At 47.0% G+C, this 27321-nt stretch overlaps 1 pseudogene; it reads right to left on the bottom strand.

Annotated features, from left to right (window-relative positions):
- Positions 1-1034: 1034 nt before the first annotated feature.
- On the bottom strand, positions 1035-26664 carry LOC149329535 (uncharacterized; annotated as a pseudogene).
- Positions 26665-27321: the final 657 nt, after the last annotated feature.

The following is a 27321-nucleotide window of genomic DNA, read 5'->3' as shown; positions in this document are numbered from 1 at the left end:
AGTCGTGGCACATACAGCAAACACGAGAGAATGTTAATCGTTCCCTGGGGACTCTCCCCTCATCCTACGTCCATGGGCTGCGGCCATTGACCCGCAGGTCCTCCACACAGGGGCTTAAAAAGCCAAGCTGCGCTCGCCCGTAGTCACACCGTGAAGAAGGGGCCGAGCCGGTCCCGAAACGTCGTGTTTTTCCTGTATTTTACTTGGTTGGCGTCACTTACCTTCTCCTAACATTAAATTTCCCAACCAGACAGACTTCTGTCGAATGTTTTCTTTTGAGTTTTTAAGGCCACTAAACCGCGGAGTGAAGGGAAGTACAAGTTCGCGCTTATCTGTCTATTGCATTTATCTCAGAGTTTTATCGCGGCCTCCTTATAAAAAAAAGGGCGCTTAAACCCCTTGCCCCGCATAAATCTCTGCAACCACCATATAGTGTTGAAAGGTTCAGTGGCGGCCAGAAGAAAGGGCGTTCAAAAGGATATCAGTTGGCGGCAATTTCTGTCCAGCTTTTACGCTTTGCACAAAGGTTTGCGGACTTTTCCTTGCTTGATGTGGGTATTGGTGGTTACCAGGCTTCAAGGGCACCGTTTTAAAAGATTAGATTTACCTATAGGAGGACACGGCACAATGATAGCTTTTTCTTAAGTTAGCACATGAACGTAGGAGCATTCTTCTATGACATATTACGACGAACACAAGGGTTTCTTTATTAGCAGAAATATATAATACACAGTTACGACTATGAAACAGGGTATGAGCAGGAGTAAAAGCTTTTACTTTCAAATCCATATTTCGATTGGCAACAGACATTATAAGACGCCTAAAAGCAGCGATATGAAGAGCGAAACAGTAATGACGTGCAAAGCTAACCATGGTAACTGAGATATAAACTGCAAATTTATCTTGGAAGAAGTGCTAAATATTATAGTTGCCACAAAGCTTTCTTCAGATTTGGTGGTATTAATAAGAAAAAAACTTTATTCCTGCCAAGCACACGCGCCACTTCCTTGTCCCTGCGCCGTTAGAAGACAAACTCAAGGCAGGAGCTCCCACTTGACTCGAAGCTTGTCGTCCTCAACAAAGCCGCCTATCAGGAGATCCGCTAGGACGAACGACGTCTTCAGGAGATAAACGCTAAAATTGCTTGAAGTCTCCGGCTTTTTGTAGTTCTTCCAAGAACGTATTGTTTTATCCTCGACCTCACGTTCGGCGCCATCTTGCGGGTGCACGAAGTTCAGCTTGATTCTTTGCTCGAATGGCCACAGAACAACGTCGTCCAGGTCGCCTTCGTGCAGCTGCAAGCAAACATGCACAGTAACCGAGTCACCTCTATTCCAGAAGTATAGGCCAGGTGAGATGCAGTAACCACGCAAGTACACTGTCTCGTTGTAATACCAAGCAGTGCCTTCGTTCAGCGCTTTCTCTTCTAGGGATTTTACACCTTTTACAAAAACTCGCACCGCGTTGCTTGCAGCTGAGCCAGTGTATACACTTTTGTGATGCGCTCCAACGTCTTCTGACCATTCTCCCTCCCTTCTGTTCTGGTTTGCTCCAGGGCAGCTGTGATTTGCGAAATGCTTCCTGCAGTTTCCGCTGTCATATTACCCAAGTGATCTTTCAGTACTTTTTCCAATCGGTCCATCCCTACGGAAAGATTGTTTATGGCGTCGCTGCGTGTGGTCAAACATTCTTTGATTTCCGCGTTTGACGCTAAGATTTCACGCAAGGTTTCCTTCAAGTTCTCAGGTACGGCAGCTGCCTGTTCTTGCCTTACACCTTCTTTGAATGTGTTGGTATCGTGAAACATTTCATTCAACCCGTCATCGTGCGTACTATTATCAGCAGTGATTCTGTCGAGATAGCCCTTGATTTCATCCGCCTACTTTGCAAATACTCGGCTGTAAGTACCAAAAGACTCATTTCCATCCTGCAGGTCACAATTGCTTTGGGGTTTCAACGCGGAGTCAGTCAACGAGCCGCAAGTTGCGGATCTGAGGTGCGCGCACATTTGGCTGCAGAGAACTTTAATCGAACACTTCGAGCAGCGAGTAGAGTGGTGCAGACATTCCCTCTGGAAATTATCGCTGATCTTGGAAGCAGGTGTCACGTGCGGGCAACCGCTCTCGGCATTCCAGCACTTGACCTGCAAACCAAAAAAAAAATGTACATTCATTGCAATGAAATCATCTTGCGAACAACACAGTTGATAAGTTTTGCGAAGTTAACTCCCCCTGCGATTCCACGTCAGCTATTGGTTGACTTCAGGGGCAGTAGAATCGCTCACATTTCTTGAACTGCAGAGCTATACCTTGATATCAGCACCGCATCACTGCTGAGATACAGCTACATATGCACATTGTTCATTCCGTTCGAGTACAAGTACTGTACAACATAAACTGAATTACTATTACAATTATAGCTTCCTACGGCTCCTCTTGCAATTTTAGTTTTCCCTAAACACAGTGACAGTACATCAAAGTCAGCATGATAAACCGACATTAGAAAGCCAAGAGTAAACTAACAGGACAAGGTAACGTTCATTAAATCCTGCTTTCGGACGTTTATAGAATTTAGGCAAGAATTGTCTCATTTTTGTTTTCCATATGGAGGTACAGCCCTTCCGGAACACCAGACGTCATTTCTTGCTAAAGAGTAATCGAAGTAGAGCACAAATTACGAAGACAGGTTTTTGAAAAATAAGCAACTTAGAAATTCCTTCTCCATGATAAACGTGTTACGTGCTGCACGCAGAATGCGATGCATGAAAATTGAAGGAAGAGATAAGAGTTGGAAGGGAACGATTTGTAAACTGATGAGCGAAATTGTTGCGGCCAGTTGTGTTCAATTCATGTGTCTTCTATTGGTCTAAACAAATAAATACTGATAACGGGCAACTTGTACCGCATTGTACAGCTGCAATGGATACATGCTGTTCAAATAGTCTACTCTTCAATGACCATAATCGTGCAAGCAAGAGAACCGGTTACACGCTTACCAAGTTGCTTTGATTGCTTCCACAAAAGTTCCACTCCTTTCCACTACCGTACCGTATTGCAGTGAACTGCAGAAGCAAAAAGACGAAAACAGAAGGCTCTCTTCGTGGGGAAAAGCAACAATTAGTTCGTTCTCTGAAGTCGTCACCGCCCTTGATTGGCACGTCTTGTTCTCAAATCTTCCTTTTGGCCTCAGCAATCTGTGCAAACGTTCGGATTATCGGTCTGTGAGAGCCACATCACACACTGCATAAAACTACCTCTCGAACTTTCACAGAATTAAACGTACTGTAACAATGGCCTCTATTTTTTTTTTCGCGGAAGCGAAAATTGACGATCCATTACCAACGCAATACTATGCTCACTTAAGGCCTAGATTTTTTTAAAGCATAATTTGGACATCTAGAGTCGCTACAAGCAAGGCGAGCGCATTAGGGGAGAAATAGATCCAAACCGTAGAGTGCTGCTTAAAATGCAGGAATACGTGTCCGCTTAGTTAAGCATTCAAGCCCTTCCAATGTCAATTATTGCTCCATACTGTGTCATATTTAGTACATGCTGTAAATACAGCCTTCAAATATTTGGTATATTGATAAAAGAAATCAGCCTAACCCCTCCACAGCTTTGAACTGCCATGCAAGGTGCAGCTAGACATATTTTAAAGGTATCAGGCGCTTGCCGATCGACCAGTTCCTCAGCGCCATACCGCAGTCCACAACGGCGAAGCCAGAAAAATAAGGAAATGTGCTGACAGCTAAAGCTTCAGCGAGAATAGTATGTAAGGCTATTCCCTCACGCACGCATAGGCCGTGCCACTGTAAGCGCCGCGTCATGGGGTCGACATACCAAAGGCCACTGTGCATGGCTGCTACCACTCCTTTGCTGAACGACGTAAATGTATTTGTCTTCCTTTTTTTTGCAATATGGGATTGCCATAAAACAAGAAAGGCGAGAAAAGCGATGCGCTTAAGGAACAACAGATGTGCCAGGAAGCATAAAAAAGGCTAAGGTCCACTTTTCTTTCTTTCTTTCTTTCTCTCTCTCTTTCTTTCTTTCTTTCTTTCTTTCTTTCTCTCTTTCTCTTTTTCTTTCTCCCTTTCTCTCTTTCTTTATCTCTTTCTCCCTTTCTCTCTCTCTTTCTTTCTTTCTTTCTTTCTTTCTTTCTCTCTTTCTCCCTTTCTTTCTCCCTTTCTCTCTTTCTCTCTCTCTTTCTCCCTTTCTTTCTCCCTTTCTCTCTTTCTTTATCTCTTTCTCTCTTTCTTTCTCCCTTTCTCTCTTTCTCTCTTTCTTTCTCTTTCTCCCTTTCTTTCTCTCTTTCTTTCTTTCTTTCTTTCTTCCTCTCTTTCTCTTTTTCTTTCTCTCTTTCTCTCTCTCTTTCTCCCTTTCTTTCTCCCTTTCTCTCTTTCTTTCTCTCTTTCTCTCTTCCTTTCTCTCTTTCTCTCTCTCTTTCTCCCTTTCTTTCTCCCTTTCTCTCTTTCTTTCTCTCTTTCTCTCTTCCTTTCTCTCTTTCTTTCTCTCTTTCTTTATCTCTTTCTCTCTTTATTTCTCTCTTTCTTTCTCTTTCTCTGTTTCTTTCTCCCTTTCTCTCTTTCTCTCTTTCTTTCTCTTTCTCCCTTTCTTTCTCTCTTTCTTTCTCTCTTTCTCTCTCTCTTTCTCTCCTTCTCTCTTTCTTTCTCTCTTTCTTTCTCTCTTTCTTTCTCTCTTTCTCTCTCTCTTTCCGTCTTTCTCTCTTTCTTTCTCTCTTCCTTTCTTTCTTTCTTTCTTTCTATCTTTCTTCCTTTCTTTCTTCCTTTCTTTCTTCCTTTCTTTCTTCCTTTCTTTCTTCTTTCCTTTCTTTCTTTACTTCTTTCTTTCTTCCTTTCTTTCTTCCTTTCTTTCTTTCTTTCTTTCTTCTTTTCTTTCTTTCTTTCTTCCTTTCTTTCTTTCAGCATCAGACGAAACACAGAGCCTGAAGCAGGGCCAGAAGCTAAAGGCTAATGGTGCCTGACGAGGCATCTGGCCCTACACAGCTCACAGCGGTGCAGATACAATACGCATCTTAGAAACAAAATAATAAAATGTGCCTCCCAGCTGTAATCACAAAAGATAAAAAAACGCAACATTTGACACCTGTATTTAACGAATTGTATATACTGTTGCACACGCAAACAAGTCACACATAATAGGACGTCACACAAATAACATGAATAAATCAGCACAAATAGCTGCTGTACAATATAATACCAAAATAAATACTGCACTTTTTAAATTGTCCGCGAAACTTCATATTACGGTTTGAAACGACACAAAACCAAGATAAAAGCAATTGCAGAAGTCTTTTTGAGCTATACAGAGTTTCGTGTTTCTTTTATGAGACGATAGGAAAACATGAAAAACAGTGTTCAATTATATCTATACTTAATGTGACAACATAACAACAGCTCCCTAAGTTGGCATTTAAAGGCTTTTAATTTGCATTCAAAGTTTACCTTGCCTTCAAATTTGTTTAAGATAGTAGGTCTTTGATACGCCATTGTCTGCGTTCCATAATTTGTTCGGATTTTTGGTGTACGGTGTTTTCAGTGCCTCAAAAGGTATTCAGCGTTTTCGGAGGCAATAATTCCGTACAGTTTCTTCTGGTCTATTACTTGAAATGCTTTGAAATAATACAACTGGTCTGCCTTTAAGATGCTGTGTTTTTTAAATAGCGGAGAGGTTCTTAAGTCTTGGTATTGTTATTCGCAACACGATTGTATCGGTTTAAACTTAAAAGCAAAGATTAGTGCGTTAGTTGAGCGAATGGAAGACCCAGACCTATCACCCCCCCACGTGGCGAGGATTTCCAGGCCTTTCCCTGGCGTAGGGGTTTTGAGGTTAGGATGTACAATCTTGTTCAAAAAATCTCAGCCAGCAATAATAGCGCCAAAAGCGCCTGAGTTCCTCTATCGAGTCGATGACACCGCCGGCGCGTCGCCGTTCGCTTTGTCCGAGCATAGAGGGGTCGAAGGAAACATGCCCTTCACTCTCGGGCCTCCTTTGATAACACCGCCCGTGAGTACTTGTGTGCATGAGTACCTGTGAGCACGGCCACCGCACTACGGCGTTCCATCAACCTTCATTCAAAGTTTCCCTTTCCTCCGATTATCTTTCCCCATTGTGAAGTAGCAGGCCAAGGCCATGGTATTTAGAGCAGCCGCAGGGCCGCGATAGCGGTGCGCAGCCGCTCCATGCACAGCGCACCCAGGTTTCTGTTTTTACCAGACATCGCTCTCAACGTCCGCTCGCTGCCACGCCACCTGAAGAAATATCTTTTTCCGCCCGCGCGAAGCGGGCTGTTATCGAATTTTATTTGCCTGTGCTTCTCAAACCAACGATATCAGCTGGATCCTCTGCCCTTCGCGGGGCGTATCATCTGTCGCGCCACTTTTCGTTCGTTATCTGCTGGGCTGCAACTGCGATCTCCTTTAGAGCCGTAGCTTCCGCGTTTTTTTTTATCCTGGAATCAAGCGAATCAAAGATTTCTCTTCACCGCCCCTTAGCGAAAAAGAGGATGTGCTAAAAATGCATTTCAGACGTATTGTATTAATTTCATATTTATTGCGCATTTTTTTGTCCCTATGCTTAAACTGCAATACGAATGCTTTCTAAGTATACTAGGAATAATATTTTAAACGTTCTTTAAAATACGTGAAAAGTACATTTTTGCCCGCTTAGCATATTTATAATGCATTAAAAATATAATAAAAATATACATTAGAAATATACTAAAAATATACATTTAATACATTCAAAATATGTTTACTCGGACTTAAAAAAGTCTACTGGGCGGCTCCATGGAATGACACGGGTTAATCCTTCAACTGGAGAACAAATCGTACACGGGTATTTATCATTAATCAACAGGAGTCTGATATTATAAGGTCACGTGATTGAATGGGAACGGCAGATACCTACACACAGCTTACCAAGACGACAGCGACACAGCAAACAACAAATCCTATGACAAGCGCTATACTTGGCTTGCCGTATATATACCCTGCGAAAGCGACGCACTATTTTGCACGGTGAGGCCTTTTTTGTGCAAATACTGTGGGCTGCCAAATTATCGCAGAAGTACCCTACTGGTCGCGTTAGAACGGAATTGCTAGTTGAAACTTGCGTCAGGCACAGGTCAGGAGTCGAACTGTCAACCAACAGATACATGGGCGTGTAAGGGAGCCGGTCTGCCCTGCCAGACGGGGTCCTTTCCGCTGGCTTATTCGGACCCAGAAGTACCCAAGGCGCTTTTGCTGGTATAATGCTATCACGTTCTCACACGGAAATGTTCGAATGACATTGAGTGGAATGACATTCGAGAATAGGAATGACATTCGGACTCGACGGACTGCCGCGGTGCTGCACGGCACTTTCGGAACGCATTCGAAAGCCTCAGCTCGTTTTCAGTGTACAGCGACGACGACGACGGCGGTCACACTAGTGCGACAACGACAGTATATATCACGCTGAACAACAGCATGTAATTATAGTGAAATATCTAGTTTACTATAATATGATTCTAGAGGGACACGTTTTTCAGGCCAACGACACCGACGAATCCGGTCGGCGGACGGTCAGCCTTGTCGGCGGCTGAGCGAGAGCACGGTGATGAGGCGGCGGTGTGTATATGCTCGCGCTTCTAAATGAGCGAAACGAACGGCTATATTTCACGTGTGCACACCTAAACACTCACCAGCGATAAGCGCTTGCCAAATCAATTTCAGTCGACGACGGCTCTGTTCCCTTCCGCGACGACTAGGCCCAGCGAGTTCGCAGGGTTGGATCTGTGATTTCGGCGGTTGTGAAGAGCGAATCACAAGCTTTAGCGACTGCAAATAGCCACCAGGTGTAGTTTTGGCAACAGTGACCTGAAATCAACTATTGCTTACATCGCAGGGCACGCGTACAATGAAAGGGAATCGCCGGTGTGACCCAGACTGCCGAGCCGTGCTTTACGGCCAGCAGCAGTCGTCGCCGTCGCTAGCTTGTGGATAACAGTCGCCAGACATACTTCTGGATAAAGTAGTTTAAAAAAAAAGTTCTGGTCACGTCGGAGAAAGCCGGCACAAGAAGCGAGAAGCGCCAGTCCTGCGCGATGCCAACAACCCGGCTTTCTCAGGCGTGCGATCGCATCACCGCTTCCCACACATTGTCGCACTGCGTAAACAAGCACGAGTACAACCAGTACAAAAGAAAACAGATTGTTTAATAGAACGAAAGCGCAGATTGCGTTTTGTGTTATGTTATGTAAACAAGCGATGTAAACAACAGTATGAGTGCAGTCGTCCTCATAGGCGCACTCCCGGGGAAATTTCATGCTGACGCGGTTAATATTCATTGGCGTAATATTATCTTCAAGCACTCCCTTAGACAGAACACGTGTAGCATCGTTAGATGACATTCGGTTGGAAGGCATTCGAAGCGCCCGTGTAGCAGGGGTATAAGTGGTGACCACCTTCCTGCTAGAAGTTACCATAAACGAAAGGATGACAAGAAAGGGAAAGTTTTCACTCTTCGCTGAAACATTCATTATTACAGCGCAAAGACGGCACAGAACAAGAAGGGGACACAACAGCGCTGTTGTGTCCCCTTCTTGTTCTGTGCCGTCTTTGCGCTGTAATAATGAATGTAGGTAACCAACTCGCCCAAAATGTTGTATTCGCTGAAACGTCATTTCGAGCCCTAGATTGTTCCACGGTAGCTTGAAGTGTAATGCAAATATGTTTACGCGGACAACCCATTTGTTAAAATTTAAATATACTTCAGACGGATTAATTGCGTATTTACGAAAGTACACTTTAAATAGATGGCCAGCACCAAAAAGCGATCCCGAAACTCGATTTTGAGCATTAGATTGTTCAACGACAGCTTGTAGTGCGCTGCAAACATACTAATGCGGACTGCCAATTTGCTAGAATTTCAGTGTTCTTTGAAAAAATTAATTGCGTATTTATGGAAGTACACTTCAAATACATTGACGACACGCAAATTCCATTTCCCGAAACGCGATTTCGAGCACTCGACTGTTCAACGGCAGCTAGAAGTGTGCAAAGACGTTTAAAAGGACTGCCCGTTTGTTAAAATTGAAGTATATTTCGGATGAATTAATTTCATATTTACGAAAGTTCACTTTTAATACATTGACAAGATGCTAAAACTACATACATATACGTTTACAAGGGCTGCCCGTTTTCTAGAATTGAAGTATACTTTCGATGAAATAATTTCATATTTCCGAAAATACACTTTTAATACACTGACAAGATGCTAAAACTGCATACATATTTTTTCACGCATTTGAAAAGTGCTCGAAGTATGCTTCAAGTGAGGTATTTTTGGCACATTTTAAAAATATATTTCGAATACCAAGCATGAAATTTCAGGAACGTATTTCCTACAAATTTTTAGTGCATTCATGAATACAAAATATGTTTAAAATACAATTTAAATAGCCCACCGTATATTCCAAACGTATTAGTTTTTGCTAAGGGGGGTAACGGTCGAAATTAAATTTCGGGTTTGCGGTAAAAACGTTTATTTCCTTTGAAAAGATAGGGTTACATGGAGGTTGCTGTGGGGTCAGGCTTAGTGCTCTGCTCCTAGTACAGAACTCCAGCGGATCCCGCTGTTGCCATTGCTTGCTCGACCGTCGCCTTTTGGGATTTCATGTCGGAGCAGGCGAGTAAGGTCGCCTCCCAGTACTCCACGGTTGGGTTTGGGTTGGGGTACAGGCAGGGTTTTAGAAGCACGCTCGCACTAAGCGCTGAGTACAGTAGCTGTCTTGACAATCGAGCGTGTGACAGCTCTGTCGATGCGAAATCAGCCACCAGGTTTCATGGCCCAAATTCTGACCTGGTGACCTCTGACTTGGGCAGCTAGCCGAAGCACATAAATACCTTTCATAGGAGCCTACCAAATTGATGGAAAACATATCATTGGCCACTATGCCGTGTGAATACAAGTGAATACAAGAAAAAATTATCACCGTACAGAGCGCCCAAAGCATTTGCTCTGCAGTCCAAACTGTCAAGCAAAAATTCAGGGGGCACTTTGACTGTCTAAAGTGCGTAGAGGCGAAAACGTTTTCCGCACCACTTTGACTGCTTCTGTGGCACTGGTGGCGTCACATGTAATTGAGTGCTAATTACTAAGTGACGGCGAATCACTAATTAATGGTTAATTACCTCTTTGTGCCTGAATGCTAATTAACTGCTAATTAATGACGCTTAAGCTTCGCCCTTAGGAGTGGAACGCGACAGCGTGTTGTAGCGCTGCTAGGGAGTCCACGGAACGCCACCACCCGTTCGGCGCGATGCCTTGCCCTTTGAACGCTTTTTGAGGGAAAGGAAAGGGCGCAGTAATTCTCTGTCATCTCGGTGGCCACCTGAACCGCACCGTAGAGGAAGGGAGCAAGTGGGAGTGGAAGAGGAAAGACAAAGATGGCCCGTAATGAAAAAAATGAAAATTGTATTTGAGGAAAAGAAATTACGCAGTAACTGTCTCACATATCTTGGTGGACACCCGTCAAAATTCAGGGCGACACTTTTTTGACCTAAAGTGTGGTCACTGATGTGTGGTTAAGATGTTAAGCTTCGCCTCTAAGAGTGGAACGCGACAGCGTCTTGCAACGGTTCCAGGAGCCCATAGAACGCCATCGCCCATTCGGTTCTATGCCTCGCTCGTCGGCACATTGGTTTTTGAGGAAAGGAAATGGATGTGTCTCTCATGCCTCCGTGGAGACCTATACCTCGCCGGAAGAGAAAGGAGGAGGATGTGAGTGAGCGAAGACACCGTATTCACTAGACGCGCCTTTGTTCTTCCCAAACCATCGAGCTGGCATGGCGGAGTGGATAGCATGCTCGTCTCACACTCCGAAGACCGCGGTTCGATTCCCGAGCTCGACCACTTTCTTACTCGGTTTTATTTATTTATATGGCCTGACTTGAAAAGTGAAGTAACTAATTGAGCAATTCAGCAATTAACTAAGCTCAGTCCCACTTACTTGGAGCATCACTATACGATTCCTTCAATTGGTTGCCTGGTTACTAGCCGAAGTACAATTGGCCCTGTTTGAAATTCGCGCACTGTGACGTCACGATCGTTTCGACCAACAGAAAAGCGTGACATTTCTGTCGACAACTGCTGCTTAGAACGATGAGACATTAAAGGCTTTCGCCTTAATACCTGATCCACTTGTACTCATAAAGCGTTTCACTTCTTTACAGAAATGCAGGTACGGCTTTTGCATGTGAGGACGGCAATAAACGCTACCTTTCAACGGCGATATTTCAACTTATTTCAACAGATTTCAACAGCCAGTATGAGGGATACTGCTGGAATACTGTCTGGTCCTGGTGGTTCAAAAGCAATGGCGGCTACTGCCTTTAGTTCCTGGCGCAAAAGTCGTGTCAGGGTCGCAGAGGTCGGCGGGGTCCACGGTGAAGTCGAGTCTTCTCAGGGCGACATCGCAATTGTTTTCGGTAACCGCGTGAACTGAGGAGAAATTCGGTGGCTCGTCGCTTGTTCGCACCGGCGGTATTCTTTGATGATGGCGTCAACCATCCCGCCTTCGGTGCGTTCATGGGCCTCGGCCGTCGGCTCAAGGTGGGCTACGGCCTGGGTGGTTCCGGGTCTAGCGCTCATCAGACCATTATCTCCTAACCTCTTTCATCGTGACGGCAAGGCCTAGATCTTCTCTTCTGTGTTAATCCCTCCTGTCGTCACGTTCTGCGCTTCATCGTCACTGCTATTCTAGTTCACGCAATCTGGATGATCCCTCGGTGGCCCCGAGTAGTGTGGCGGACTAGAAGTCGACAAAGTGGGCAGTGGCGCGGCACAGAGCCCACGCGCAAGGCTTGCCGCCATTAAAATCATGCAATCACCATCTGTCACGTAGTCCTATCCTTAACGCCTCCAAATTCTCACCAAATTATTCCGAACTCATATGGGTCTCAGCCCATTCGGGGAATCCGGGGAACGAGGCAGCCATCAATAAAGCCCGAGGTTTCGTCGACCGGACAGTGGATGAGTGTGACTCCCTGAATTTCACGACAGACTCCATGATCACATATCATGATCGCACCAGTCATTTTAAACTAGATAGAACTTTCCCCCTTCCGGACAAAAGCCTGATTAAAGAACAACATGTTACGTGGCCTCCTCTCTAGACGAGATCGATACGAGTCACATCACTCGCACATTTATCCTGATCTATAAAACCCGAACTGTAAACACTGCGGCCAACGAGACAACTACGATCTTGTCATATGGGATTGCAAAATAGACACACATCCGGGTTATCAAGTTGCCGCTCCTTCTCTCGAGCGGTGAGATAGCGTGCTGGGTAGCTCTGACCCCACAACGCAAGTTCTGGTGGTGGAGTGGGCTGACAAAGTCGTCAAGGGCTATGCACTCTCGACCACTTAACGCGACCGCTTAGCAGCAAGCTCTTTCCGACAAATAAAATGTGTTACAATGCATGTAGTCCTGGTTTCAGTGGCTTGCCGTCACGTAATAATATGAAGAACTCCTGAGGAAATTAAACGATACGAAGAGGGCAGCTAAGGTGCTAAAATACTTCTACAGAAACACAGCTGACTCGGAGTGACAGCGAAGGACTATCCAACTAACTAGTAGTTATGCTGGGAACCAGCTGGATGAAATAAAGAGCTTTAAGCGACATGTAAAGTGCGCAAAAAGTTGAAACTTAAGTTAATGTAAAGAAGGAAAGTGTAGAACTACATAGGAATTGGAAAATGCAAATAGGCAACGAATCTTTCTATGACAACTCAAGAGGTAGTGTCCTACTGTTTGAAGTGAGATCGCGTTGTAAGATAACGTGAAATAACCAGGGGTTTCCCAGGAACGGCGCTGTGAGTCTCTGTGACGTGAGTATAATTTTTATGAACTTCAATTTCAGCTAACATAAACCATAAACAGCTAACATGAGGCAATACCGGCCGTACCTTCCACATCGTACTGCACTTGGACTAATTCATAACCGTATGGGATCTATCCAATCGAAAAATTTACACTTTGAGCTGCCGCTCATGATGCATATCTCACCGAGTGTTGGCATTTTCCTGGGGCATGACATAAAAAGCATTACATTACCATAATCCATCAACAAGAGGGCGCTATATAAAAGCACGCCTGCGTTGTCTGGATACCGTTGACGCATTCCTAGAAGCGTCCGGTCGCCTGAGCATGGGACGCTGGTGTACGGTCCTATTCGCACATTGCATGCTCAATACATCGTCCCTTATATCGGTAAAGAGAAAATAAAATTTTTTATGTCAGGTTGGTGGAGCAATGGAAGCTCTGAGCCGCCATCATGCAGTTCACAAGATCCGAATAGCTACAGTGTTGAGGTTATAAAGGAAAAAAACGGGCCAGTGCACTGCGCACAGAGCCTGACCCAAATGACAATACATTCTAGTGAATGCGTGGGAGGAGGCGGCCAAAGGCAATACCTCCATTTGCATTGATAATGTTTGGCTGGAAACTTGAAAACTCCGCAGCGTCACTGTAATCGTAGCATATTGGCAGTAATTCTCCACGGATGTTCGCAAAGCTTGGCATCATAACACGAGAAAAAGGGCTAGAGCTGCTGTCTCCTAGTATCTGAGGCATTTTTATTTGACAAAGAACTCGGCTTGCAGCCATTAAATGTTTACATGCTTCCTGTACATGAAGACACGTAAAAATCGAGATGGTCACTGGGGCAGTAGCGTTGATTGCTTTACAAGGCCACTAAACCACGGAGTGAAGGGCAGTAGAGATCCGCGTTTATCTGTCTATCGTATTTATCTCAATTTTATCGCGACTTCCTTGCCAAATGAAAGCGTGTCAATCACTTGCCCCGCAAATATCTCCGCAAACACCGTATAGTGTTTAAAAGTTCAGTGACGGCGGAACAAAGGAATTTCGAAAGGAATTCATTTGGCGGCTTTTTCTTTCGATCTTTTCCGCGTTTCTCATTATATTGCTGACTTTCCCTTGCTTGATGTGGGTATTGGTTGGTCCCAGACTTCAAGGGCACTGTTTTAAAAGATTGGATTGGCCCATACGCGGGTAGATACGGCACAATGATAGCTTTTTCTCAAGTTAGCACATGAACGGTGGAGCATTCTGCTATGACATATGACGACGAACCCGCAGGCTCGATTTATTCCCAGAAATATGACATACACAGCTATGACTGTGAAACTGGGTATGAGCAGGAGAAAAAGCGTTTATTTTCAAACCAATATTTCGAGTGCCATCAGAGATTTCAAGACGCTTAAAAGCAGTGATATGAAGAACGAAACAGTAATGACGTGCAAAGAAAACCATGGTAACTGACATTTAAACTGCAAATTTATTTTGAAAGAAACGCTAAATATTGTTGTGGTCACGAAGCTCTCTTCAGATATTGTGGTATTATTAAGAAAAAATCTTTATTCGTGCCATGTACATGCGACACTTCCTTGTCCCTCTGCCGTTAGAAGGCAAACTCAAGACAAGAGCTCCCACTTGACTCGAAGCTTGTCGTCTTCAACAAAGCCGTCATTCAGGAGTTCCGCTAGGACGAACGACGTCTTCAGGAGATAAACGCCAAAATTACTTGAAGTCTCCGGCTTTTTGTAATTCTTCCAAGAACGTATTGTTTTATCCTCGACCTCAAGTTCGGCGCCTCCTTGCGGGTGCACGAAGTTCATCTTGATTCTTTGCTTGAATGGCCACAGAACAACGTCGTCCAGGTCACCTTAGTGCAGCTGCAAGCAAACATGCACAGTAACGGAGTCACCTCTATTCCAGAAGTATAGGCCAGGTGACATGCAGTAACCACACAAGTACACTCTCTCGTTGAATACCAAGCAGTGCCTTCGTTCAGCGCTTTCTTTTCGAGGGATTTTACACCTTTTACAAAAAACCCGCACCGCGTTGCTTGCAGCTGAGCCAGTGTATGCACTTTTGTCATGCGCTCCAACGTCTTCTGACCATTCTCCCTCCCTTCTGTTCTGACTTGCTCCAGGGCAGCTGTGATTTGACAAATGCTTCTTGCAGTTTCCGTTGTCATATTACCCAAGTGATCTTTCAGTACTTTTTCCAATTTGTCCATCCCTGCGGAAAGACTGATTATGGCGTCGCTGCGTGTGTTCAGACATTCTTTGATTTCCGCGTTTGACGCTAAGATTTCACGCAAGGTTTCCTTTAAGTTCTCAGGCACTGCAGCTGTCTGTTCTTGCCTTACACCTTCTTTGAATGTGTTGATATCGTGAGACATTTCATTCAACCTGTCATCGTGCGTGCTACTATCAGCAGTGATTCTGTCGAGATAGCCCTGCATTTTATCCGCCTTCTTTTCAAACGCTCGGCTCAAAGTATCAAAAGACTCATTTCCATCCTTGAGGTCGCAGTTGCTTTGGGGTTTCAACGCGGGGTCAGTCAACGAGCCGCAAGTTCCCGATCTGATGTGCGCACACACTTCGCTGCAGAGGACTTTGATCGAACACTTCGGGCAGCGAGTTGAGTGGAGCAGACATTCCCTCCGGAAATGATCGCTGATCTTGGAAGCAGCTGTCACGTGAGGGCAACCGCTCTCCGCATTCCAGCACTTGACCTGCAAGCCAAAAAAAGGTACATTCATTGCAATGAAATTATCTCCCAAACAACACAGTTGATAATTTTTGCGAAGGTAACTCCCCCTGCCATTTCACGTCAGCTATTGGTTGAGTTCAGGGGCAGTAGAATCGCTCATTTTTCTTGAACAGCAGAGCTATCACATTACATCTCCAATGCATGACTGGAGAGATATGGCAACATTTTCTCTTTTAGGGTTTCATTCACTTCCACTCCGGATACTATACTCAATAAACTGTATTAAGGCAGAAGCCTTTAATGTCTCATCGTTGTAAGCAGCAGTTGTCGACAGAAAATGTCACGCTTTTCAATTGGTGGAAGCGGTCGTGACGTCACAGTGCGCGAATTTCAAACGGGGCCAATTGTACTTTGGCTAGTAACCATGCAACCAATTGAAGGAATCGTATAGTGATGCTCCAAGTAAGTGGGACTGAGCTTAGTTAATTGCTTAATTACCCAATTAGCCTTGTTTGCTTTACTAGTCATGCCATATAAATAAATAAAACCGATTAAGAAATTGGTCGAGCTCAGGAATCGAACCTCGGTCTTCAGCGTGAGAGATGAGCATGCTATCCACTCCGCCATGGTAGCTCGATGGTTTGAAATGAACAAAGGCGCGTCTAGTGAATACGGTGTCTTCACTCACTCTCATCCTCCTCCATTCCCTTCCGGCGAGGTTTAGGTGTCCACCGACAAATGAGACATACATTTCCTTTCCTCAAAAACCAATTTACCGACGAGCGAGGCGTAGAACCGAATGGGCAATGGCGTTCTATGGACTCCTTGGCAGCGTTGCAAGACGCTGTCGCGTTCCACTCTTAGGGGCGAAGCTTAACATCTTAACCACACATCAGTGACCACACTTTAGGTCAAAAAAGTGCCCCCCTGAATTTTGTGACACAGTTACTGCGTAATTTCCTTTCCTCAAGTACAATTTTCATTTTCTTCATTACGGCTCCTCTTTATCTTCTTTCACTCCCACTTCCTCCCTTCCTCTACGGTGCGGTTCAGGTGTACACCGAGATGACAGAGAATTACTGCGCCATTTCCTTTCCTCAAAAAGCGTTGCGTTCAAAGGGCAAGGCATCGCGCCGAACGGGTGGTGGCGTTCCGTGGTCTCCCTGGCAGCGCTACAACGCGCTGTCGCGTTCCACTCCTAAAGGCGAAGCTTAAGCATCATGAATTAGCAGTCAATTAGTATTCAGGCATTAATCAGTAATTAACCATTAATTAGTGATTTGTCATCACTTAGTAATTAGTACTCAATTACATGTGACGCCACCAGTGCCACAGAAACAGCGAAGGTGGTGCGGAAAACGCTTCCGCCTCTACCCACTTTAGACAGTCAAAGTGCCCCCTGAATTTTTACTTTTACAATTACACCTTCTTACGGCTCTTCTTGCAATTTTAGTTTTCCCTGAATACAATGACAGTAGTTGAAAATCAGCACGACAAACCGGCATTAAAAGCCAAGAGTAAACTAACAAGAAGAGCTAACGTTCATTCAATAATGTTTTCGGATATTTATATAATTTTGGCAAAAATTCTGTATTTTTTTTCTATATCAACTTACAACCCTTCCGGAACATCAGACGTCATTTCTTGCTGAAGAGTAGTCGAGGTAGAGCCCAATTTATGAAATCAGGTTTTTGAAAAATAAGGAACTTTGAAATTCCCTTTGTATGATAAAAGTGTTACGTGTTGCTCGCAGAATACGATGCATAAAATCTAAAGGAAGAGATAAGAGTCATAAGGGTAGGAGTTGTAATCACATAAGCAAAATTACTGCGGCCAGTTGTGTTCCTTCTCTTTGGGCCGTGCAAGCAAGATCAGCGGTTACACGCTTACCAAGTAGCTTTGATTGCTTCCACAAAAGTTGCACTCCTTTCCACTACAGTATCGTAATGCAGCGGACCGCGGAAGCAAAAAGATGAAAAGAGAATGCTCTCTTCGTCGGGAAAAGTAAGAATTAGCTCTTTCCCTCAAGTTAAGGCCCTTGATTGACACGTCTTCTTGTCAAACCTTCCTTTTTTCCTCATCAAGCTCTGCAAACGTACAGATTACCGGTCTCTGAGAGCCACATAACGCACTGCATAAAACTACCTCTCGAACTTTCTCAGATTCAAACGTACAGTAACAATGGGCGCTATTTTTTCTCGCAGAAGCGAAAATTGGCGTTCCATCACCAACACAATATTATACACTACTTAACGCCTAGACGTCTTCTAGCATAAATTGTGCATCTGGAGACGCTGAGCTACAAGCAAGGTGAGCGCAATGGGGGAGAAATAAATCAAAACCGTAGAGTGCTTTTAAAAATGCAGGAATACGTATCCGCTTTGTTAAACCTTCAAGGCCATCCAGTGGGAGTCATGGCTCCATAAAGTGGCTCGTTTAGTACATGCTGTAAATACAGCATTCAAATATTCGGGATGTAAAGAATAGAAATCAGCCTAACCTCTCCACAGCTTTGAACTGCCACGCAATGTGCAGCTAGCCATATTTTAAAAGTACCATGCGCTTGCCGATCCACCAGTTCCTCAGCGCCTTATCACATTCCACAACGGCCAAAAATAAGGCAAGTGTGGTGACAGCTAAAGCTTCAGTGAGAATAGTATGTCGGGCTCTTCCCTCATGCACGCATAGGCCCTGCCACTGTACGCGCCAGTGTCATGGGGACGACATACCAAAGGCGACTGAGCATGGCTACTATCACTTTCTTGTCGGATGATGTGAATATATTTCTAATTTTTTTTGCAACATGGGACTGCCATAAAACAAGAAAGAAATTGCTATTCGCAACGCGATTGTTTCGCTTGAAACTGAAAAGCAAAGATTAGAGCGTTAATAGCGCGAATGGGAGGCCCCAGCCTATCACCCACCCACGTGGCGGGGGCTTCCAAGCCTTTCTCTATCGTGGGCTTTTTGAGGTTAGGATGCACAGACTAGGTCAAAAAACCCCAGGCAGCTACCATGGCGCCAGGAGCGCCTGAGTTCCTCTATCGATTCGATGCCACTACCGGCGCGACGCCGCTGGCTTTCTCCGAGGGTAAAGAGGGCGAAGGAAACATGCCCTTCACTCACGGGCGTCCTTTGATAACAGCGCCCGTGAGTACCTGCGTGCATGAATACCTGTGAGCACGGCCACCGCGCTACGGCGTTTCATCAACCTTCATTCGCACTTTCCCTTTCCTCCCTGTCTCTGTCCCCATTGTGGAGTAGCAGGCCAAGGCCATGGTTTTTAGAGCAGCCGCAGGGCCCCGATAGAGGTGCGCAGCCGCTACATGCGCAGCGGTCCGAGATTTTTCTTTTGTTGCGAAAGCAACACTGCGCGAGTCGCCGAGCCATTTCGCAGGGCTGAGGCAAGGCCATATCGCGCATGCGTGCCGGGGCCGTCGCCGTTGCCGCGCGCTCTCCATCGCCTCTCCTCGTTGCTTTCGCAATCCTCCAAGTTTAACCAGGTTTAATCCACGTCCGTATTTTATCCTGCTGCATGCGAAGCAGTGGTCAACCTAAGACATTCTGCGAAATGATGGGGTAGAAAAGCCGGAAAAAGCAAAGGGTGAGAGTCTAGTCCATTACCTCTCTCTCGAGCAGCTCATCTAGAGGAAAGTCTCTCCAGTGGACGTAGTCTTCGTCGTGCCACTCGTGGCCATCGAGTGGACAGACGTGCATCTCTTCCTGGGCGCATTGTTCGTAGCAAGAGTCGCAAAGGACGTGCATGCAGGAAAGCAACGCGGCTCTTTTCCGGACCAGCCCGCAGGCACTGCACACCCTGTTCGTCGGAATGGGCTCCACGAAGCTGAGACGCCTCCATTCGAGTTCCGGGCCGAAGCCGACGAGCGTGTACTGGGCACCTGCAAGAGACATCGCTATGAACGTCCGCTCGCTGCCACGCCACCTGAAAAATTATTTTTTTCAGCCGGCGCCAAGCGGACTGTTATCTAACTTTATTTGCCTGTGTTTTTCAAACCAACGATATCAGCTAGATCTGCAGCCTTTCGCGGGGCGTATCATCTGTCGCGCCACTTTGCGTTCGTTATCTGCTGTACTTCAACGACTATCTCGTTTAGAGCCGTAGCTTCCGCATTTTTTTTTATCCTGGAATCAAGCGAATCAGATTTCTCTTCACCGCGTAACAGTCGTAATTAAATTTCGGGTTTGCGGTAAAACGTTTATTTCCTCTGAAAAGATAGGGTTGCATGTAGGTTGCTGTGGGGTCAGGCTTAGTGCTCTGCTCCTAGTACAGGACTCCAGCGGATCCCGCTGCTGCCATTGCTCGTTCGGCCGTCGCCTTTTGGGATTTCATGTCGGAGCAGGCGGGTAAGGTCGCCTCCCAGTATTCCACGGTGGGGTTTGGGATGGGGTACAGGCAGGGTTGCAGAAGCACGCTCGCACTAAGCGCTGAGTACAGTAGCTCTCTTGACCATCTAGTGCGTGACAGCTCTGTCGATGCGAAATGAGCCACCAGGTTTCATGGCCCAAATTCAGACCTGATGACCTCTTACCTGGGCAGCTAGCTGAAGCACGTAGAAACATTTGATAGGAGCCTACAAAATTGATGGAAAACATATCATTGGCCACTATGCCCTGTAGATACAAGTGAATACAAGAAAAAATTATCACCTTAAAGAGCGCCCAAAGCATTTGCTCTGCAGTCCATACTGTCAAGCAATACCTGTTTCACTTGTACTCATAAAGCTGTTCACTTCTTCTTTACAGAAATGCAGGTACGGGATTTGCATGTGAGGTCGGCAATAAACGTTACCTTTCCATGGCGATAATTCAACTTATTTCAACGGATTTCAACAGCCAGTATGAGGGATACTGTTGGAATACTGTCTGGTGCTGGTGGTTCAGGCGCAATGGCGGCTTGCCTTTAGTTCCTGGCGCAAAAGTCGCGTAAGGATCTCAGAGGTCGGCGGGGGCCACGGTGAAGTCGAGTCTTCGCAGGGCGACATCGCAATTGTTTTCGGTAACCGCGTGAACTGAGGAGAAATTCGGCGGCTCGTCGCTTGTTCGAACCGGTGGTATTCTTTGATGATTGCGTGAGCTATCCCCCCTTCGGTGCGTTCATGGGCTTCGGCCGTCGGCTCAAGGTGGGCTACCCCCTGGGAGGTTCCTGGTCTTGCGCTCATCACACCATTATCTCCTAACCTCTTTCATCGTGACGGCAAGCCCTAGATCTTCTCTTCTGTGTTAATCCCTCCTGTCGTCACGTTCTGCGCTTCATCGTCACTGCCATTCTAGTTCACGCAATCGGGACGATCGCTCGGTGGCCCCGGGTAGTGTGGCGGACTAGAAGGCGACAAAGTGGACAGTGGCGCAGCACAGAGCGCACGTGCAAGGCCTGCCGCCATTAAAATCATGCAATCACCATCTGTCACGTAGTTCTATCCTAATCGCCTCCAAATTCTCACCAAATTATTCCGAACATATATGGGTCTAGGCCCATTCGTGGAATCTGGGGCACGAGGCAGCCCAGAATACAGCCCGAGGTTTCGTCGAGCGGGTAGTGGATGAGACTGGCTCCCTCGATTTCACGACGGACTTCACAATCACATATCATGATCTAACCAATTATTTTAAACCAGAGAAGAACTTTCCCCCTTCTGGACAAAAGCCTGACTAAAGAACAAGAGGTTACGTGGCGTCGTCTACAGACGAGATGGATACCTGCCCCATCCCTCCTTGGGCACATTTATCCTGATCTATACAACCCGAACTGTAAACACTGCAGCCAGCGAGAAAACTAGGATCATGTCATATGCGATGGCAAAATAGAGCCACCTCCGGGTTGTCTAGTTGCTGCTCCTTCTCTCGAGCGTTGAGAGACCGTGCTGGCTAGCTCTGATCTGAGAGCGCAAGTTCTGGTGGTGGAGTGGGCTGACAAAGTCGTCGAGGGATATGTACACTCGACCACTTAACGCGACCTCTTAGCACCAAGCTCTTTCCGACGAATAAAATGTTTTACAATGAATGTAATCCTGGTTTCATCGGCCTGCCGTCACGTAATAATATGACGAACACCTGAGGAAACTAGACGATAAGAGGATGGCAGCTAATGTATTAAAATACTTCTACAGAAACAGAGCTGACTCGAAGTGACAGCGAAGCACTATCAAACTAACCAGTAAGTATGCTGGGAACAAGCTGGATAAAACAAAGAGCTTTAAGCGACAGGTAAAAAACGTGTAAACTTGAAACTTAAGTTAGTCTAAAGAAGCAAATTGTAGAACTATATAGGAAATAAAAAATGCAAATAACCAAGCAATCTTTCTATGACTACTCAAGAGGCAGTGTCCTACTCTTTGAAGCGAGATCATGTTTTCTTACAACGCGAAGTAACCACGGGTTTCCCACGAACGGCGCTGTGAGTCTCTGTGACGGGAGTATAATTTTTATGAACTTCAGTTTCAGGTAACCAACAACCATAAACAGCTAACATAAAGCAATACCGGCCTTACCTTCCACATCGTACTAGACTTGGGCTCATTGATAACCGTATGTGATATATCCAATCGAAATTTTACAATTTGAGCTGGCGCTCGAGATCCATATCTCACCGAGTGATGGCATTTTCCTAGGTCATGAGATCAAAAGCATTACATTACCGTCAGCCCTCAACAAGAGCGCCGTATATAACAGCACGCCTGCTTTGTTTGGATGCCGTTAACGCATTCTTAGAGGCGTCCGCTCCCCTGAGCATGGCCCAAGAAGTACAAATTGATTGGTCCAACAGTTGCAAAAGTGTGGCGGAAATTGGCATGAATACTGGTCCTACATCGGTATTTGAGCAATCCGAGACTTTTTCCAACAACGGTCCATCATTCATGCCAAAATTGGGCCTATACTCAGCCAGTCTAGCTACCATTATTGACCCACCATTCACGCCTGGGTTGGGTTTACATTCAGCCAGTCTATCCACAAAGGCCCAAAACGTTCGTGCCAAGACTATGCCTATGTTCAGCCAATCTATTAATTATGTCGCGACATTCCTGTCAAGACTATGCTCATATTCAGCCAATCTATGAATTATGGCCCGACATTCACGCCAATAGTACGCCCACATTCAGCCGATGTGTCAATAATGGTCCGACATTCGCGCCAATAGTATGCCCACATTCAGCCGGTCTGTCAATAATGGCCCTGCGTTCGCACCAATGGTATGCCCACATTCAGCCAGTATCAATAATGGGCCCAGGTTCGCTCCGACTTGTGCCCGCTTTTCCACCCTTCAGCTAACTATTATGGGTGGCATATCAATTGCAAGGCGTTTGGGAAATTGTATGCGATCGGGGGTCCCACCCAGTTTTATACCACACCTGTTGCTGGCCAACAACAATGCAGACATATTCCTCTTGCTTTCCACCAGCCGGAGCTTGTATATGTAACATTTTACATATAAGCAGTCAGCAGACATACAAAAAAGAAGGAACGGATTCAAGGAACGAAATTTATGTCATCTACGGTGCCAGTACATCGTCAAATGAACTGTGCCTGGAGCCCCTGAATCCATGAGTCATACCGGCATTAATCGATGCCCTCCTCTTGTATGAGAACTTTTGCAGTGCCTTGAAATTAATTCCTCGCCAAGCTGTTGCACGATGACCTGGCTGTACAGCGAAGCTGCAAAGAGATGCATGATGTGATCATGAGTGTAAGTACAACCATCGCAGAAAAAAGACATGAAATAAAATAACACATTGATTTTAGTGGCGCGCAGTGTGCGAGAAGGTACTCGCAACACATGTTGAAAGTATAATTCCTAAATGATGCTTAATATTGTCATAAATAGGACCGGAAACAGCAGGGCTAGGCACAGGCCGCAAGCAGAGCAATAGAGTCCCAGCTACGAGAGCACGCGTGTCCCTCACTTCTTCGTCCTCCAGGCGCCGCCCGGGCACACCTGGCGGCATTATTCCCCCCCCCCCACCCAAAAGAAAGCAAAAACGTGGGTGCACTTTGAGCGAACGGGAGGAAGTAAGCAAGCGAACAAACGGTCACATGCCGCTCAACGGCTGCAGGTAAAAATAAAAAATGGCTGAGGCTTAACTTGGTTAAGCCTGGAGAATGCGAAGCATCATCGTGTCGCGTAATTTGGAGGCGCACAACCACAGCGACGGCGCGAGGTGGGCCCCCGTTCCTCCACTGTCGTGACGTCATCGTGTCACGTGGTATGACGTCATGTATCACGTGATTTGGAGGCGCACAACCACAGCGACGGCGCGAGGTGGGCCCCCGTTTCTCCACTGCCATGACGTCATCGTGTCACGTGGTGTGACGTCATGTATCACGTGATTTGGAGGCGCACAACCACAGCGACGGCGCGAGGTGGGCCCCCGTTTCTCCACTCCCGTAACGTCATCGTGTCACGTGGTGTGGCATGGCATCATCGTGTCACGTGGTGTGACGTCATGTATCACGTGATTTGGAGGCGCATAACCACGGTGAAGGGCTGAAGTGGTAGCTAAAGCAGTATGCTTCGCATAAAAGAAAACGCGGAAGACGCGACGCCCGTTACTGCGTAAAGTAAGGCTTCATGCGCGGTACGCGCACGACCTCAGGCTGAGTTCGACGGCGCGAACTCGGGAGAGTGCCATCGGGGAGGACTTCATGCGTCACATCCGTGATACGGCGCAGCACTGTGTACGGTCCAAAGTAGCGGCTCAGGAGCTTCTCCGACAGGCCTGGGCGACGTACTGGGGTCCATACCCACACTTTGTCGTCTGGGTGGTACTCTACGTGTCGATGCCGTTGGTTGTAGCGTTGTGCATCCGAGGCCTGCTTCCGTCGGATTTGCATACGGGCCAGTTGCCGGCGCTGAGCAAAGGCCGAAAGGCAACACCTTCAATTCATATAGGCCGTCGGGTGTGATGAAGGCAGTTTTTTCGCGGACACGTTCATCAACCTCAATCTGCCAATACCCGCTCTTTAGATCGACCGACGAAAAATACTTGGCGCGGCGAAGTCTGTCGAGTGATTCGTCGATGCGAGGCAGCGGGTAGACATCCTTTTTCGTTATGGCGTTCAAATTACGGTAATCAACGCAAAAGCGCCATGTCCCATCCTTCTTCTTTACCAGAAAAACAGGCGACGACCACGGGCTCTTAGAAGGCTGAATAATGCCGTCTGTAAGCATCTCCTTCCCCTGCGTTTGGATGGCGTCGCGTTCCTTCCGGGAAATGCTGTACGGCTGCTGTCCTATGGGGCGAGCATCATCGGAAGTGATGATTCGATGCTTCGTGACCGCCGTTTTCCGCACTTTCGAGAACGATGAGAAGCAGGTTTTGTATTGGAGCAGTAGGGTGCGCAGGTCGCGCTGTTGAGTGGCTGATAGCCCGGAGCTAACATCGATGCGATCCAGGCACGTGTCTGGTTGTACCATGGCCTCGGACGCAAAACACTCAGTAACATCTGCCAATTGGTCAGCCCACGCGATGGCAGTAGCTCGGGAAAGGCGACGAGGTTCGTTCGTAAAATTGGTAATCAGGAGCTCTGACCGACCGTTATGGAGGTGGACAAGGCTTCGGGCCGAGCAAATGCCTTGTGTCAGTAGAAAGGAAAGTTGCCCTCGGCGACTGCAGGTCCATCACATAGGCCATCATCGCATTCAACGCTTGCAAAAACACTGGCGCGTGGCGGGATCAAAACATTCTCACTAAAAATACGAACGACGGAGCTGCGTTGACGAACGTCGCAGGTGTCGTCGGCTTTCGCTGTCGAAAACGTAACGGTTCTGTTCCGCAGGTCGATAATGATATCATTCTCACGGAGAAAATCTATGCCCAAAATCCGGTCACGAGAACAGTCGTGGAGCACCAGGCAGCTCAATACGAACGTCGAGTTGGTGATCGGGACCCTAGCCGTGCACTGTCCAAGCGGAGCAATGATATCGCCCCCAGCCGTCCGGATCTGCACGCCAGATCATGGAGTCATTACCTTCTTTAGAAGCGCTGCCAATTTTCTACTAATAATTGAATACTCCGCTCCTGTGTCCACCAACGCGCTAATGCTGTGACCGTCGAGAAGCACGGGATTGTCCAGTGAGAATCGGTCCTTTACTTCACCCACTGTCGTCGACAGAGCTCTACCATCGGATGTCGGCGGCGTCAGGGGGTCTTTACAGCGTCGATATACAACGACCACGCCCCCGGAGGTAGCTGTCTTCAGTTTTCCCGGCGAGGGCTGGGCGAGCGGTCCGCCGTCGCTCGCGAGAAGTTCTGCTGATTCCGTGAAAATGATGATCGGCGAGGTAACGGTGATCGGGACTGACGGCGCGCCATGGACCGCAGGGGTTGCCGGGTCACGTACTCCTCAATCGCAGGGGGCCTTTGGCCAAATCGGGGTCTTGGCGCATCGGAGGAAAAACCTTGCAGCCCAAGCTCTCGGTATGGGCACCGGCGGAACAGGTGCCCGGGCTCCCTACAATGGAAACACAAACGCCGCCTGTCAGGGCCACGCCAGACGTCTGCTCTGCGCAGGGATCGTCGATCACTACTCGGGATGTGCTGCACTGGCTGCACGGAGGGTAGCGGGACGTCGTGCGGGGTTTGAACTAATGGCGCTGAATTTGGGGCAGGGCGGCGTAGAGCGTCAGCATATGTCGGGCGGCAGTCTGGATGGGCTGTGGAAATGCCGCTGGATTTGGGGCAGGCCGTCGAAGAGCTTCAGCGTACGTCGGGCGATAGTAGTCGGTCTGGATGAGCTGTGGTTCGCCGCATAGTAACGGAGGCCTGATAGCTTGCTGCACCTCTTCGCGGATAACGCCCATGAGGGCCGTTGGCTGCGACGTACCACAGATCTTCGCTAGCTCAAGGACAGAAGCAGCAAGGACTGGCCGGTCGTACGCGGTGGAACGCTGCCGGAGGACCTGCTCCATCGTGACAGCCTCTGCTTGAAACTCGGCAACAGTGGTTGGGGGGCTGCGCACGAGACCGGCGAAAAGCTCTTCTTTAACGCCATGCATTGGGTGGCGCGGCTTTTTGGCTTCCGACATGGCTGGATCAGCCCGTCGGAAGAGGCGCGTCATGTCTTCGACGTACACCGAAACCATTTAGTTGGGTATTTGCATGCGGGACTGCAGGGTGCGTTCAGCTCGCTCCCGAAGATCAGCGCTCACGTACGCGGCGAGCACTTGCCGTCGGAACTCATGCCATGACAAAAAAGTGTCCTCGCGGTTCTCGTACCACGTACTAGGACCGTCCTCCAAGCTGAAGAAAACGTTCCTAAGTTTGGCGGCGTCATCCCATTGGTTCAATGCGGCGGTGCGTTCAAACTGTAGGAGCCGATCTCCCACGCCCTCTAGTTGAGTCCCGTGATAAGACTTTCGTAGCCGTGGGTTCTGGACGGTGTAGTACGCGGCGCGTTGCATGACTGGTCGAGGGGCAGGCGCCGAGGTAGAGTCAAATGGCACGAGCTGAGGAGGCAGCTAGCCAGGCGCCGAGGTAGTCTCCGGACACAGGACTACGATTATATTCACACATTGCATGGTCAATACATCATCCCTTATTTAGGTAAACCAAAAATAAAAATTTGTTATGCCATGTTGGTGGAGCAATGGAAGCTCTGAGCCGCCATCATGCAGTTCAGAAGATCCGAATACCGGCAGCGTTGATGTTATAAACAAAAAACGGCCCAGTGCACTGCGAACAGCGCCTGACCCAAATGACAATACATTCTGGGGAAT

Source organism: Amblyomma mixtum, chromosome 9 (genome assembly GCF_055824585.1).
Source record: "Amblyomma mixtum isolate Tamu chromosome 9, ASM5582458v1, whole genome shotgun sequence".
Lineage (NCBI taxonomy): Eukaryota > Metazoa > Arthropoda > Arachnida > Ixodida > Ixodidae > Amblyomma > Amblyomma mixtum.
This window is presented reverse-complemented; position numbering and strand designations above follow the sequence as displayed.